Genomic DNA, 18,174 nt, shown 5'->3' with positions numbered 1-18,174 from the left:
ATAAATAATGTATCGAATTTATTTATTGAACCGAATTAGAAGAAAATTCAAAGACCAAGTCGAGTGTGTGACACTCTGTCCTTAAGATAGATTCGCCCCGCTACGGTGTTTACTGTTGAGTGGCGTCTATCTCCCAGGATACAATGATCTTCACAAAATTGTTGTAGCACACCAAACAAATTTGTACGGCGAACCAAACCTTGTGTTCTATACTTTCTTTGATTTTTCCTAAACCTAGAATGAAGAAAAATGCACACAATAAAATCTGGACAGCAAAATGAAAATTGCAGACTGATTTTCGGATTATTAAACACTACTGGAATGATCTGTATTTATAGGTAAAATACATAGCCTCGAACAGGTGATGTTTGTCACTGAACAAGTACACTTTTGAAATGAACAGATATCATTCAAAATTCAAACAGATTTGGAACAAAACTGTCCAGATTTGAATCTGTGTGGACAGTTAAGAAACTGTCCGGTTTTGAACAGTTAGAAAAACTGTTTGAACTGAAAAATCTGTTGTGGAATATTTAGACAGGAAAACGTTTGTTTGGACAAAAATTTAATTTCAAATTTGAATTAAATTCCCGCAATAATTTTTTGAAAAAATTCAAATGAATTTTGTCCAAAAAATTAATATTAGAACCGACCCGACCCACACCTATGCCCGGACGGACGGCGGCGGCAGCGCGTGTGGTGGTTTGGGCTAAGGTTCACTTTGTCCATAACTCCTCCCTTCTACAAACTTGGGGTGCCCCCTAGGGCCCAACCCAAGTGTTGTACGCTAGAGCTTATATACTTAACAAAACTCTTTTAAAGTTCCAATGTGAGACAAGCCTCACAAGGAAACTCACATTAAAAACTTTAAATGTTCATTTCACGAACCCGAAAACGACATCATGTTCCCATTCACTCATAAATGGTTTTGACGAACCGTCTTCACCGTGTGATTTGTCATGCGGCAAGGAACACTTCACCTCTTCGGACCCACCCCAAAAGACATTTGGGGCCCACTCAATTTTGGGCTCAAAGTCGGCCCAAAATAAGCCTAATAAACCAAATTTTCCAACAACTATGTCTCCAAGAGTTGAAGGGATTGAATTCGGTGATAGTAGAGGAAGGAGCATTGCCTCTTCTTGAGGAGCTAACAATTGGGCCTAGCCAGCAACTAAAGGAGGTACCATCTAGCATCCGTGTAACGCCCTCAAATAATAACATTAAATCCATCAAATAAGACATGCATTGATATGTAAAAGTACTACATTCTTCCATTTACCAGAGTTTCATTACAAAAAGTATTACATGTTAACAACAAAAGCAAATGCCCTATGGGCTTACAGCTTTCCAAGTTAACACTTGGTTACAACAAAAGAGTACTAACTCATTACACATTAAGCCCTTGGCTTGAAATTACATGTAATACATCAAAAGAAAGTGACAAAAGTATGTCCGCCTCTAGCCTCCCAAGCTATGTCCTTGGAGGTGGCATGCTACCTGTACCTGAAAATGATATTCCCATATAGGGTGAGCCACATCCCAGTAGAAATACACTAAACCAACCATGAACAATGACTAAAATATTAGCAATTAATAGATGGCCAACACTGATACATTCACATAAATCACATATATATGTCATACGACTTATAAGTCCAAGTTACCTTTCATTTTCCCTTTTTCAACGGATAGGCATATAAGCACTACCCACATTCTCAACAGATATGTATAACAACAATATCCACATTCTCAGATAAGCATATAAGCTATATCCACACTTCACAAAGATAAGCATATGAGCTCTATCTTCACTTTTCTAGACAAGCATATGAGCTGTATCTACGGAGTTCATCCCCTATCTTCTCCCAACACTATCCGGTTTAGAGGTACATCCCCTATCTTTCCCTAAACCGCGGAGTACATCCCCCATCTCCTCCTCTACACATAACGTATACAAACACATTGGTTCTATATACAATCACTCAATACATATAATTAATGTATTCTATCAACCGTCAAATTCCATGACGCATTCCATTGATTAGTTTCCGTTTGCCTAATCATCATGCATTGTCTACAACAATCACGACTATCCTCCACCGATAGCCCAAAGCAATTATTTCTAAACAGAAAATAAATGCACAATGGATATTCAATCAACATTTCATTTCGGTGTGTGATAAACAATTCAACTACACCCTTTAACCCCATACATTCCCAATCTCGACAATTCCATTTCATTTCCTCATTTCTCACAATTAATTATCCCAATTAATCAAACAATGTAATTAGGTCATTATCCATAATTAACATTTCAACCCTTAGGTCCCATTTTCATCAATGATTCAACATTTATTCCATTACTCTATGCCAAACATGCATTTAGGTTTATTACAAATAAAACCCCAACTTTTGTAAAATTACACAAAAGTCCCAAACTTTCACAAAATTACCAAACCAACCACAACATCTCAAAACACTAAAATTTAAAGACAAAATCCATAGAGAGGAGTAGGATATCCCTACCTCAAATTTGGAGCCTCAAAGAAGAAGATGACAAAACCCAACGAGCTCCAAAACCCAAAATTTTCAGATTAAAATGTAGCCCTCGATGATCAACAACTTTTTTGTAAAGGCCAAAGATGAGCAAATCACTCCTACTAGATCAAAACCTAGAGAGAAGGTAGAGTTCTAGAGTGAGAGGCTCAACAATGGTGTTTTTGGAAAAGTAGGAGAGAGAAGAGAGAGTGAAAAAGTGATTTGAAAAGTCACAATTCGGGACTTAAACCCAGTCGTTCCGCTCGAGCATAAAACACTCCGCTCGAGCGTCACTCACAGACCCCCGCTCGAGCGGCCAAACTCCCGCTCGAGCGCCGGATGCACTCTCCCAGCACTTTGACAGAGCCAGGTCTCCGCTCGAGCTTACAACTTCCCGCTCGAGCGGAACTCACACAACCCCGCTCGAGCGGCTAATCCCACGCTCGAGCGTCCAACACTGCACAGGAAATACTAGATGGGTGTATTCCCCGCTCGAGCGCCCAAACCCCCGCTCGAGCGGACAGGCCAAAATCTGGGCAACTAGTTTTGGTTTCTAAACTCAACCAACCTGTAACAAATCTGCCCAACACATCCTATAACTCAAAATACAAAGTAAAAAGGATGCAAACAAGATGATAAACAACTACCAACATCCACGGACACATGTCCGGATCACTGCACAACAAGGGTAAACCCGGGATCGCTATAATCCGCCACCTCATAAACCTCAAATGTCTTCTGTTTGTTTGTATGCCAGAAGAATTGATAGATAGAATGGAACCCAAACCCAACCAAGGAAAAGACAACTGGATCGTCGAGCATATCCCTCGTGTCGATCTCTATTCTCGAATCGAAAAACAAATTCCTGTTACTTATATCGGCATTCTTGAAGAATATTTCAATCGGAAGGTGGAAAACACAAGGGTTTGGGAAGATAAAAATGAATCTCAAAGTTGAATGCCAGTTCAATTAACTTTCAGGTATGCCCCAATTGAATTGCCGTGTTTGTTTGTCTCAGAGTTAAAAAGAGTAGATTTAGAAAAGGAAAATAAAATAAAATAAAATAAAATTTTTATATGAATTTGATTTGGATGAAAATTTTACAAGAAAATATTAATTTTTATTATAAATGATTATTTTTATAACAAATTTATATTTTCTTTATTACTTTTATTACTTTTATGCTAAATAAATTTATAAAAAAAATACGATTCCATTTGGTTTAGTTTTTAAAATTAGTTTTGAATTTTGAGTTGTATTTTTGAAAGATAAGGATAGCGTTTGGTTAAGTTTTCAAATCATGATTTGGATAAAAAAAAAATTCAAAACTCTTTTCAAATTTTAGGTTTTCAAATCATGTTATTTGACCTTTTTTTTTTTTTTTTTTTTTTTTGGTGGTGCCAATTCAATTCAATTAAATTACAGGTTTGTCCCCAACTCAATCGCAATGTTTATTTATCCTTTCATCAAAATTTGATGAAAAAAAAATCATCTTCAATACACCATTTTTATGAATAAAAAAAAAATACTCCATTTTTTAAAATTTTATCAAATTTTAATTTGATGCAAAAAAAATGTTTCCCCCTTGATTTGATGGATATTTGGATAGAAATTTTATGCACCACGTTATGTATTTTTGTGATAAATATGATGTAATTTTTTTAGGAGGATTACACTAATTCGTAGTTCAGAAATTAACTTACACATCTTGTGGTAGTGTTACATTTTTTTTTTTTTAGCCAAACACTTTCTAACAAAAAAATTTGTAACATTATCGCAAAAATGCCTAGCATTACCACAAAATATGTAATTTTAATTCTGAAACACAAATTGTCGTAACTATACGAAAAAATTACATCACATTTATCACAAAAATGCATAATCTATATACAACAAAAATGTGTACCATAGCCTTACCCTACATTTGATAAATAGATTGGATATGATTTTTGAACACTCTTTTATCAAATTTAAAAATTAAGAGTTAGAGTTGCTCTAACATTTTTTTTTAGCCAAACACTTTCTAACAAAAAAATTTGTAACATTACCGCAAAAATGCCTAGCATTACCACAAAATATGTAATTTTATTTCTGAAACACAAATTGTCGTAACTATACGAAAAAATTACATAACATTTATCACAAAAATGCATAATCTATATACAACAAAAATGTGTACCATAGCCTTACCCTACATTTGATAAATAGATTGGATATGATTTTTGAACACTCTTTTATCAAATTTAAAAATTAAGAGTTAGAGTTGCTCTAACATACCATTATTCTTAAGGTTGCCACCATCTCCGCCACCACTACTTCAGTCACTCTCCCATCACCTACACCCCCACTATTACAACCAACACACCATCATTTTTAAGGTCGGAATCAAATACAACAAAATATTTTTCTATCTATACTTTTAGTACTTATATTGTTCATTGATATATTGCACCTCCTTACATTTAGTATGCATTTTGTAATTATTAGGTCTTTTGCTACAAATGCATACAGTTGAAGGAAATTCAATTGCAGAGACACCCATAATTCAAGTACTCCAAGCTTCTAATCACCTCATGATTAAGCAAATCCCCATTAATTTTTATTTTCTTTTGGATTGCAAAAATATAAAAATTGTCATTTATTTTATTGTTATTTGCTAAGACCATGTATTGGATTTATGTTATTAACACTTATTTCATGATAACCACAACTATGTAACTCTAATTGAGAAAAAAAATATGATCATAGATTCTTTTTTGTAGTGTTTCTGCACTAAGTTCCATTTTGTTCTTTTCTATAGCGATCCCGGGTTTACCCTTGTTGAACAGTGATCCGGACATGTGTCCGTGGATGTTGGTAGTTGTTTATCATCTTGTTTGCATCCTTTTTACTTTGTTTTTCAGTTATAGGATGTGTTGGGCAGGTTTGTTACGGGTTGGTTGAGTTTGGAAACCAAAACTAGTTGCCCAGATTTTGGCCTGTACGCTCGAGCGGGGGTTTTGGCGCTCGAGCGGAGATTACACCCATTCAGTATTTTTCCTGTGCAGCGTTGTACGCTCGAGCGTAGATTTGGAAGCTCGAGCGGAGGCCTGGTTCTGTATAGACGCTGGGAGAGTGCATCCGGCGCTCGAGCGGAAATTTGGACGCTCGAGCGGGAGTCTGTGAGTGACGCTCGAGCGGGGTGTTTTACGCTCGAGCGGGAGACTGGGTTTAAGTCCCGAAATTTGTGACTTTTTAAATCACTTTTTGCTTTCTCTTCTCTCTCTTACTTTTCCAAAATCACCATTGTTGAGCCTCTCACTCTAGACTCTACCTTCTCTCTAGGTTTTGATCTAGTAGGAGTGATTTGTTCACCTTTGGCCTTTACAAAAAAGTTGTTGATCGTCGAGGGCTTCTTTTCAATCTGAAAATTTTGGGTTTTGGAGCACGTTGGGTTTTGTCATCTTCTCCCTTGAGGCTCCGAATTTGAGGTAGGGATATCCTACTCCTCTCTATGGATTTTGTCTTTAAATTTTAGTATTTTGAGATGTTGGGTTTGGTTGGGTAATTTCGTGAAAGTTTGGGGCTTTTGTGTAATTTTACAAGAGTTGGGGTTTTATTTATAATAAACCTAGATGCATGTTTGGCATAGAGAAATGGAATAAACGTTGAATCATTGATGAAAATGGGACCTAAGGGTTGTAATGTTAATTATGGGAATTAACCTAATTACATTGATTGATTAATTGGGATAATTAATTGTGAGAAATGAGGAAATGAAATGTTGATTAAATATCCATTGTGCATTTATTTTCTGTTTAGAAATAACTGCTTTGGGCTATCGGTGGAGGATAGTCGTGATTGTTGTAGACAATGCATGATGATTAGGCAAACGGAAACTAATCAATGGAATGTGTCATGGAACTTGACGGTTGATAGAATACATTAATTGTATGTATTGAGATTGTATATAGAACCAATGTGTTTGTATACGTTATGTGTAGAGGAGGAGAAAGGGGATGTACTCCGCGGTTTAAGGGGAAGATAGGGGATGTACCTCTAAACCGGATAGTGTTGGGAGAAGATAGGGGATGAACTCCGTAGATACAGCTCATATGCTTGTCTAGAGAAGTGAAGATAGAGCTCATATGCTTATCTTTGTGAAGTGTAGATATAGCTTATATGCTTATCTGTGTATATGGGATATTGTTGTTATACATATCTGTTGAGAATGTGGATATAGCTTATATGCTTATCTGTGAATGTGGGATATAGTTTTTATACTTATCTGTTGAAGTAATGATAGAGCTACCATGCTTATCTGTTGAAAAAGGGAAAAATGAAAAGTAACTTGGACTCATAAGTCGTATGACATAAATGTGATTTATGTGAATGTATCAGTGTTGGCCATCTATCAATTGCTAATCTTTTAGTCATTGTTCATGGTTGGTTTAGTGTATTTCTACTGGGCTGTGGCTCACCCTATATGGGAATATCACTTTCAGGTACAGGAAGCATGCCACCTCCAAGGACATAGCTTGGGAGGCTAGGACTGGACATACTTTTGTCGTATTACTTTTGATGTATTACATGTAGATTCAAGCCAAGGGCTTAATATGTATGAGTTAGTACTCTTTTTGTTGTAACCAAGTGTTAACTTGGAAAGCTGTAAGCCCGTAGGGCATGTGCTTTTGTTGTTAACATGTAATACTTATGTAATGGAATTCTGATAAATGAAGGAATGTGGAGCTTTTGAATGTCAATGCATGTCTTATTTGTTGGGTTTAATGTTATTATTTTGGGGGCGTTACATTTTCTTTCTATTTTTTTATTCTTTAGAGCTAATGTTATGCATAAGAAATGTAGTAATCAAGTTTAGACTATCACTAAACCTTTTATTTAGGGAGGAATTATCTTCTCAAAGATCATATGACTTGACAGTTTGAGGGAATACTTTGGCTACCTTATATGCTGCCCATTCCATATCTATATCTAAATTAATGTTGCAAAGTATGTATTTTGTATCACTTTAGTCCTCAAAATTTTCATTTTGTCAATTGTGTATTTAAATGTTTTTATTTGGGGTAAATTACATTTTGTCCCCCTCAAGTTGCATCCATTTTCCCACTTTGGCCCTTTAAGTTTAATTTTTCCTACTTTGGCCCGTCATGTTTGCAATCCTTCCCATTTTTGTCCTTTTAAGTTTAATTTTTCCCATTTTGGCCCTTCATATTTGCAATCCTTCCCACTTTGACCTTTCATGTTTGCAATCTTACCCACTTTACTCTTAGACTAACTTTTATCCAAAAAACTAATAGAATCTGTTACATCACCAACACATCAGCTTCATGTGTGATATAAAAAATTCACTAAAGATGCAAAAAATAAAAAATAGAAAACAAAAAAATTAAATTTTTTTTAGTCTTTAGTGAGCTTTTTTTTTCTTTTTCAAATTTATTCATAAATAATATTACATTATAAATGCATCTAGATTAGATGCACCTAAAAAAAATTAACTAAAAAAAGAAAAAAGTTTACTGAAGACGAAAAATAAAATAAAAATATATTGACTCAAACACCTGTATTGTCAATTTTCGAATGAAAAGTTTACTATCGTTTTTTTTTTCATCTTTAGTGAACTTTTTTCTTTTTTTAGTTAACTTTGCTTTTATTTTTTTAGGTGCATCTAAACTACATGCATCTATAATGTAATAATATTTATAAATAAATTTGGAAAAAAGTTCACTAAAGACTAAAAAAAAATTTAAATTTTTTTTTGTTTTTTATTTTTCATTTTTTGCATCTTTAGTAAATTTTTTACATCACGTATGAAGTTGATGTGTTGGTGATATGACAGATTCTGTTAGTTTTTTGGATGGAAATTGGTCTAGGAGTAAAGTGAGAAGGATTGCAAACATGAAAGGCCAAAGTGGGAAGGATTGCAAACGTGAAGGGTCAAAGTAAAAAAAATTAAACTTACAAGGCCAACATAGCGATCCCGATTTTCCCCGTCATTTATTGTATTATGGACTCGGGTTCCGTAGATGTATGTCGTTGTCTATACCTTGTTTCCATCTTTTATTCTTTGTATTTGAGTTGTGGGATGTGTTGGGTAAGTTTGGGTAAGTTTGGACCAGGTTGGTTGTGAGTTGGTTCAAGTGGTTACTGCCTAGGTTTTTCCTTTTTCGCTCGAACGAGCCTTGGGTTTTTACTTCTTTGCTCGAGCGAGAATTTTTGCGCTCGAGTGAGCTTTCTTGCGCTCGAGAGAGCCTTGTTTGGTGTGTCTCTTTGCTCGAGCGAAGCTTCTTGCGCTCGAGCGTACTTTTGCGTCTCTGTAAGACCTGAAGGTTGGTATTCTTGGCTCGAGCGAGCTTTCTTGGGCTCGAGCGAGCCCTGTGTTATGTGTTCCTTCGCTCGAGCGAGAATTCTTGCGTTCGAGCGTGTTTCTGCGTTGCAGACCTGAAGCTTTGCATTGTTCGCTCAAGTGACGCTTATTATGCTCGAGCGAGGTTCTTTTGTGTCTGGTCGCTCGAACGACAACTCCTTCGCTCAAGCAAGCCTCATATATATCAGTTCGCAGCAGCGTGATTTTACATCACTTTTGATTCCCTTTTCACTCCAAACCCTAGATCCAGTTGTCTCTCTCTCTCTAAACTCTCTCTCTCTCTATAAATACACCTTAATCTTGGGTCTCTCTACCCTAGTCCCTTTGTTAAAAAGGTAGAGCATTGTGTGGGCTTCATTTTGATCCAAAGAAATTCAAGTTTGGAGCATCTTCAAGTTTCATTCTTCTTCTCCTTTGAGCTTCTCCATTTGAGGCAAGGATAACCTACTCATTACTATGAGTTTTAACATAAATATTGGTCATTTTGTATGAATGGTGGCATTTGGGAATTTTGGGTAAAGTTAGTGTTGAATTTGAAATTAAAAAAGAAGGGTTTCCTTTTGTTGGGTTCCATATGTATGTGGGGTCTTGCTAATGGGGTTGTTTGTGTATCATGGGTGAAATTTGGCGTTGGGAGCAATATTTGAGAAAATGAGGAAAATGGCCTAGTTTGAACTATATACATTATTTGTATAAATGACGAAATCAATGTGAAAATATGAAATTGGTTTGAGAATCATGAAATTGGAGGAAATTGTGATTAAATGGTGTAGTTGGATTAATGAATCACTCACCCATGGAAAATGTGATAAATTATCTGTTGAGAAATTTATTTATCTGTTTAGATATATCTGTTTTGGATTATCGGTGGATGATAGCCATGATTGTTGTAGAAGCTGCATGATGATTAGGTGAATTGAAACTAATCAATTGGATTATGTCATTGAATATGACGGTTGGATATAAACATTGAATATGTGATTTAATTGGTCATTGTATATGACAACGTGTTAAATACATTATATATGTATCTTATTTGGGAGGAGATAGGGGATGTACTCCATTGTTTGGGAGGAGATAGGGGATGGACTCCATTGATAATTAAGTTGGCTGAAGTGTCCAGGGTGAAAGTCCCGAAATCTTATATATAATTGGGTGCCGGTTCCCTCGGATGTAGTTCCGTAAAATGGCAAGTGAATGGAAGTGTATGAATGATGTTTATGATTGAAGTGTTGGCAATATGAGTTGTAGTCTCATTTTGAAATGTTTAGATATCAATGAACTATGTCAATGGACTGATTGGGATAAATAAATGGAAATGGATTAAAATATGGATGTAAACGTTGATTGGTTATGGAAAAGGATGTACGTTAGTTTACAAGTGTTGAACATTTATCAGATGCTAATGTTTTAGTTAATTCTCATATACTGTTTTGCATATCTCTACTGGGCTTTGGCTCACTGTAACGCACTCGAAATATAACACAAGACAACCATTCACAAATTTCATAAGTATATGAGAAACATTAATTTTTCATTCATCAGAGTCTACTTTACAAAAGATATTACATGTTAGCAACAAAATAATGCCCTACGGGCTTACATCTTTCCAGGTATCACTTGGTTACAACAAAAGAAGAGTTCTACTCTATACATAGAAAGCCCTTGGCTTGAATATACATGTAACATTAAAACAAGGAGTCTTCAACTCCTGAACGTCCCAAGCTAAGACCTTGGAGGCGGCATATCACCTGTATCTGAAAAATGGTGTCCCAAGTAGGGTGAGCCAAAGCCTAGTAGAGATATGCTAAATAGTATATGAGAATTAACTAAAACATTAGCATCCGATAAATGTTTAACATGAGTAAACCATTTATATCATCTCCGTAACCAACCAACATTTACATCATAATCAATCCACCTTCCATTATTTTTCCACTTAATTCATTGTCATAGTTCAATATTATTCAAACAGTTTAAAATGAGGGTACAACTCATATCAACACTTCAATAACAACATCATTCAACACTTCTATTTTCTCGCCATTTTACGGAACTACGTCCGAGGGAACCGGTACCCAAAGACATATAAGATTTCGAGACTTTCACACTGGGCATTCCGGCCAACTTAATTATTCATGGAGTCCATCCCCTATCTCCTCCCAAACAATATACATATACAATGTATTTAAACAGGTTGTCGTATACAATGACTAATTCAATTGCATATACAATGTTTACTTCCAACCGTCATATTCAATGATATAATCCAATTGATTAGTTTCAATTTACCTAATCATCGTGCAATTTCTACAACAATCATAACTAGCCTCCACCGATAGCCCAAATTAGTTATTTCTAAATAGATAAATTAATTTATCAAATAGATAATTTATCGTCTTTTCTATAGGTGAGTGATTTATCAATCCAACTATACCATTCAATGACAATTTCCTTTAATTTTCATGATTCCCAAATCAATTTCATATTTCCATAATATATTTCATTATTTCCACAAATAATTTGTTTAATCCCAATTGGGGTATTTTCTCCCTTTTTCAAACATCAACCCTAAGACTCAATTTCATCAATCATACACAAATAATCCCATTTCAAAACCTCACATACACAAGGGAGCCCAAAAATAGAAAACCCCTCTTTCAAACATTTCAAATTTCAAACCCTGACTTCCCAAAATCTCCAAAACTCACCATTTATACAAAATGACTAATATTTATGTTAAAGCTCATAGAAATAAGTAGATTATCCCTACCTCAAATGGAGAAGCTCAAAGGAGAAGAAGAGAAAAACCCAAGTTGCTCCAAATCTAAACTTTTTCGGATCAAAAGATAGCCCACGCGATACTCTATCCTTTTTACAAAGGAAGTATGGTAGAGACACTCTAGATCAAGTGTATTTGTAGAGAGAAGGGGTATTTTAGATAGAGAGAGGCAGCCGATCTAGGGTTTTGGAAGAAGAAGAGGATCAAAAATGGAATATTTCACCTCTGCTGCGAACTGATATACACAAGGCTCGCTCAAGCGAAGGAGTGGTCGCTCGAGCGACCAGACACAACAAATACCTCGCTCGAGCGCAAGAAGCATCGCTCAAGCGAACAATGAGAAGCTTCAGGTCTGCAACCAACGCAAACGTACGCTCGAGCACAAGAGTTCTTGCTCGAGCAAAGGAACAAATAACACGGGGCTTGCTCGAGTGCAAGAAATCTCTCTTGAGTGAAGAATACCAATTTTCAGGTTTTACGAAGATGCAGACGCACGCTCGAACACAAGAGTTCTCGCTCGAGCAAAAAGACACACCATGCAAGGCTCGCTCGAGCGCAAGAAAGCTCGCTCGAGCGGAAGCTGCGTCTGAAAAGAAACCGGAGAACTCACAATTCTCGCTCAAGCGCAAGAATCCTCGCTCGAGCGAATAAGAAAATACCCAGGGCTTACTCGAGCGCAAAAAGCCTCACTCGAGCGAAGAAGGCAAAACCTGGGCAGCAACCACTTGAACCAACTCATAACCAACCTGTTCCAAACTCATCCAACACATCCCAAAACTCAAATACAAGGAATTAGAGGATTGAAACAAGATATAAACAACAACAAACAACCATGGAACTCGAGTCCGCAATACAATAAATGACAGAGAAAACTGGGATTGTTATAACCCCTACTTGGGACACCATTTTGCAGGTATAGGAGACAGTCGCCTCCAAGGTCTTAGATTGGGAGGTTTAGGAGTTGAAGGCTCCGTTTTGTTGTTTTCATTTTGTGTTAAATGTAAATCCAAGTCGAGGGCTTTATATGAAAAAGAGTTAGGACTCTTCTTTTATTGTAACCATGTGATGACTTGGAAAGCTATAAGCCCTTAGGGCATTATTTTGTTTCTAATATGTAATATCTTTTGTAAAGAAGACTCTGATGAATGAAAATATAACTTTTCTGTTATATTAATGGACCTTATGAATGAATGATTTATGTCTTATTTTGAGGGCATTACAGCCAAAGTGGGAACGATTGTAAATATGAAGGGCCAAAGTAGAAAAAATCAAAAATTAAAAGGCCAAAGTGGGATATGACTTTAGGGGGATAAAGTGTAATTTACCCTTTTATTTGAGTCTAATTTATTCAATTCCTGATTATTTATGTATGGTTGGTTGAATACCTAATTGAGTAGCTTTGTTTAATAATTTAGACTATTATGTATAGTTTGTTATGCTAGTTTTTATATACTTTCAATTTTGGAAAGATAAATATGCTTTTATAAAAAAAGAAGAAAATGGCATAACTCCATAGTTTCTTAATCATAACTAAAAAAAAAAAATCACAACAAAACACCACATGAGGTATAACCAAAGATCTCGTGATAATATCATAACTAAATAAGAAAATTGATCATAACTATAAAAAAAAATAATAATAATAACATAACTAGAGATACATATGGTACACCCCTTTCAAGTATATATATATATATATAGCTTTTGTTTGGCATAAGCAAAAATGAGATTTTTTGGCAAAAATAGTCACAAAAAGACAAAATAGGCTTTTTAGCCCAATAAGACAAATGTTATATCCAAACCATAATTATTTTATTTTTTCTCTCACAAAAGTCAAGAAAGTCAAAAAGTCTATCCCAAACGAGGCTTTTAAGCCCCATACTAAAATAGCCAAAAAACTAAAAAGCCAAAAAACCAACCCACATGTCAAACGAACCCCATGGTAGAATTTTCCATTCAATTTTTATAGTTGAATCAATCTATTCTATTATTTTAAAAACGGAACTCATAATAATTTTAAAATTTTGTCACTATTTTTATTCTTTCTAAGAATGTCCAAGTTGTTAATTGTTCAGTATATAACTATTATCAAATTTTAAATTCAACCCATCTTTCCCATTCATCAAATTTACCAACAAATTTATATGTAAAATTGCAAACGTATTACGTCTACACCCACTACTTGTATGAATATATATGTATACATCTAGAATTAATTATTTTAAATTTTTTTTTTTGATCTGTCTCTTCTCTAATTCTCTTTTAGGATATATATATATATCTGTATATATTTGGATGCTAGTTTTAGTATAATAATTGTGGTTGTTTTATTGGAGATTTCAACACAAAATTGCATTACTTTCCTTGAATCAATTTCATAACTACATTGTTCATATGCGTGCAATCAGTTTTAGCATTTCAAAGAATTCGTGATTTTACTAAGACAATTAGTAGAGACAAATATGAACATCATAGATTCATAAGGCTATTTACTTGTGCAATTATATTTGTTTTTACCAATAGTATTGAAGAACAACTTACAAATAATAAAAAGAAATTAATTGCACAACCAAATTGGAGATCAATTGATTACTAATTGTTTGGTTACATATTTTGAAAATAATTAATGTATTATTTGATAGTAATAATAGTGAGACGATTATGTAGAATTTTATGTATTTACATTTTTTGGGGGCTAAAAAATATTAGTACGAATGTATTAAAGTTTTCATTTTTATTATTTGAGAATTGAAATTAAAAGTTTTTCTATATAAAATCCAACTTGTACTATATTTAAGTCTTAAAGATATTCTACAAATCTAAAAAGATCGTGTAATTATGCAAAACATAAAAAATTATTTAAAAAAAACAATTTTTAATGTAATGAATTAAAGTTTTCATTTTTTTATTTGAGAATTGAAATTAAAGGTTTTTCTATATAAAATCGAACTTGTACTATATTTAAGTCTTAAAGATATTCTACAAATCTAAAAAGATCATGTAATTATGCTATAGATAAAAAAACTTATGTTAAAAAACAATTTTTAATGTAACACTAATAAAGCCAATGAAAATTATATTTAATGAGAAAATCTAGATAATTAGAGTACCTAATCCATTTGGATCAAAATTTGGATTGTTTTGAGTATGCTTGATAGGCTGATTTTTTTGTTTATTATGAAAAGACGTGTAAAGAAATAGAAAGATATTGTGACCCAAATAAACTAATAAAACAATAAACGGCTTAAAAGCCGGGTTGCCAAATGAGCCCTTTACATTTTAGCAGGAAATCACGACAAGTGAAAAAGTTGTGAATATTCATTTCTTTATTTTAGAGAAATGTAGTTCTATTATTGGTTTTGCACAATGCAATATAGAATAGGGTAAATTACACTATTAATTTCTATAGTGTTAATTTAATTTTCGTAATTTTAATTTGAATAATTTGATTTTTATATTTTTAATTTTATTACAATGTGATCCTTCTGTCACTCATTGTTACAATTTGGTACGGAAAAAGAACATGTGTAAAATTAGAGAGACCAAAGTGGAATTTAATATAGTTTGTTTTTAATTTTACTTTAGCTTCTCTAACTTTGCATGTGATTTTTTTCCGTTCAAAATGTTAACAATGCAGCATAATAGAGGGAGCAAATTGTAACAAAATTGAAAAACAAATTGAATCTATAAGAACCAAAGTGACGTTTCACTAAAATTAAAATGATAGTATAGTTTACCATAATACAATAAAGGATTATGTTATGGTGCATACACTTAACCCTTAAAGAGTATGTATTATATGTAAATTATGATATTTATGGGTTAATAATTATAATTGAATTTTTTAGGTTGCGTTTGGTTTATGAATTTGAAAAAAAAATAAAATAAAATGTGAATAAAATATACTTATATTTTACATATATTTCATACACATTTTTCATTTTTCCTTTTTAATTTATATCCAAATCCATGAATCAAATACAATATTAAAGTCTTAATTAAAAAAAATAATCATAACCAAACACCACATAAGTATAACCAAATACCTTTGAATTATAATCAAAATAATGTTATAATCAATATTATAATAAGTCATAACTAATATCATAACGTGTATAATCAACTTAGAATTAAGTTATAACTAATATTACAATATATCATAATTAAATATTATAAATATTGTAACTAGAACATATGGTACAATTCGAGAGAGATATATTATGAGAACGTATGGTACAATTCACAACCACTTGGTTGGACAAGATGGCCGGTTAGCCCTATCTCCAGTGATGACGGGACTAGGTATTGCATGGAGTGATTTTGTGGATATGATTTCTTAGTTCTTCAAATCAAGTGTCGACTTTTCATTTCAAACAATCCTAGTATATCCCTTGTGGGATATTAGTTTAGGCATTTGGATTCCCAATGGGTTTCGGAATAAAAGGAAGTTCGTTGGCATGTGGCTTTGGATATTTGGTCACGTAATGGATATTAGTGGTTAAGTTGGCTTCCGTAGACTCAAGAGGTCTGGCATGTGTACACCTTACCATGAGTCAAATCCTCTTGACCTTATGTACGGAAAGATCACATTTACCAATAGCCAACGACAACCAAGTTTAAGAATGTGGAAGCAAGGATTTTGGGTCTGTTTGGTAACGTTTACGTTTTCAATTTATATTAATAAAAATTTTATAAACTGGTTTTGTTTATTTTTTGTTTATTTTTAGAAAAACATAAACTACAAACGCGTTTGGTAATTAACAAAATATTTTAAAAAATTTAAAAATATAAAAAAGAGTGAGAAGTGGCAAATGGTGGCAAGTGGCAACGGAAGACGGTAGTGGGTAGTGGGTAGTGGCGGGTGGGTGGTGGTGGTGGGTGGGTGATGGTAGTGGGTAGTGGGTGGTAGCGAGTGGGTGGTGGTGGTGGTGGTGGTGTTGGCGGCGGGTGGTGGTGGTGGTGTTGGTGGCGGCGGGTGGTGGGTGGTGGTGGTGGTGGCGACGGGTGGTGGGTGGTGGTGGCAGGTGGGTGGCGGATGGTGGGTGGTGGTGGGTGGTGGCGGGTAGGTGGTGGTGGCGGGTAGGTGGCGGGTGGTGATGGTGGGTGGTGGTGGTAGGTGGGTGGCGGATGGCGGGTGGTGGTGGGTGGTGGCGGGTGGGTGGTGGTGGCGGGTAGGTGGCGGGTGGGTGGTGGTGGTGGGTGGGTGACGGTGGCGGTGGGTGGGTGACGGTAGCGGGTGGTAACGAGTGGGTGGGGGCGGCGGTGGGTGGTGGTGGCGAGTGGTGATAGTGGATGGGTGGGTGGGTGACGGTGGCGGGTGGTGGGTGGCGGGTGATGGGTGGTAGCGAGTGGGTGGTGGTAGGTGGGTGGCGGATGACGGGTGGTGGTTGTAACGCCCTCAAAATAATAACATTAAACCCATCAAATAAGACATGCATTGATATGTAAAAGTTCTACATTCTTCCATTTACCAGAGTTTCATTACAAAAAGTATTACATGTTAACAACAAAAGCAAATGCCCTATGGGCTTACAGCTTTCCAAGTTAACACTTGGTTACAACAAAAGAGTACTAACTCATACACGTTAAGCCCTTGGCTTGAAATTACATGTAATACATCAAAGAGAAAACAACAAAAGTATGTCCGCCTCTAGCCTCCCAAGCTATGTCCTTGGAGGTGGCATGCTACCTGTACCTGAAAATGATATTCCCATATAGGGTGAGCCACAACCCAGTAGAAATACACTAAACCAACCATGAACAATGACTAAAAGATTAGCAATTGATAGATGGCCAACACTGATACATTCACATAAATCACATATTTATGCCATACGACTTATGAGTCCAAGTTACCTTTCATTTTCCCTTTTTCAACAGACAAGCATATTAGCTCTATCATCATTTCAACAGATAAGTATAAAAACTATATCCCACATTCACAGATAACCATATAAGCTGTATCCACATTCTCAACAGATATGTATAACAACAATATCCCATATTCACAGATAAGCATATAAGCTATATCCACACTTCACAAAGATAAGCATATGAGCTCTATCTTCACTTCTCTAGACAAGCATATGAGCTGTATCTACGGAGTTCATCCCCTATCTTCTCCCAACACTATCCGGTTTAGAGGTACATCCCCCATCTTTCCCTAAACCGCGGAGTACATCCCCCATCTCCTCCTCTACACATAACGTATACAAACACATTGGTTCTATATACAATCACTCAATACATACAGTTAATGTATTCTATCAACTGTCAAATTCCATGACACATTCCATTGATTAGTTTCCGTTTGCCTAATCATCATGCATTGTCTACAACAATCACGACTATCCTCCACCGATAGCCCAAAGCAGTTATTTCTAAACAGAAAATAAATGCACAATGGATATTCAATCAACATTTCATTTCGGTGAGTGAAAAATAGTTCAACTACACCCTTTAACCCCATATATTCCCAATCTCAACAATT

The sequence above is a fragment of the Camellia sinensis genome, chromosome 6, assembly GCF_055761805.1.
Source record: "Camellia sinensis isolate YWXY chromosome 6, ASM5576180v1, whole genome shotgun sequence".
Taxonomy (NCBI): Eukaryota; Viridiplantae; Streptophyta; class Magnoliopsida; order Ericales; family Theaceae; genus Camellia; species Camellia sinensis.
The sequence above is the reverse complement of the archived record's forward strand: the minus strand, read 5'-3'. Positions refer to the sequence as shown.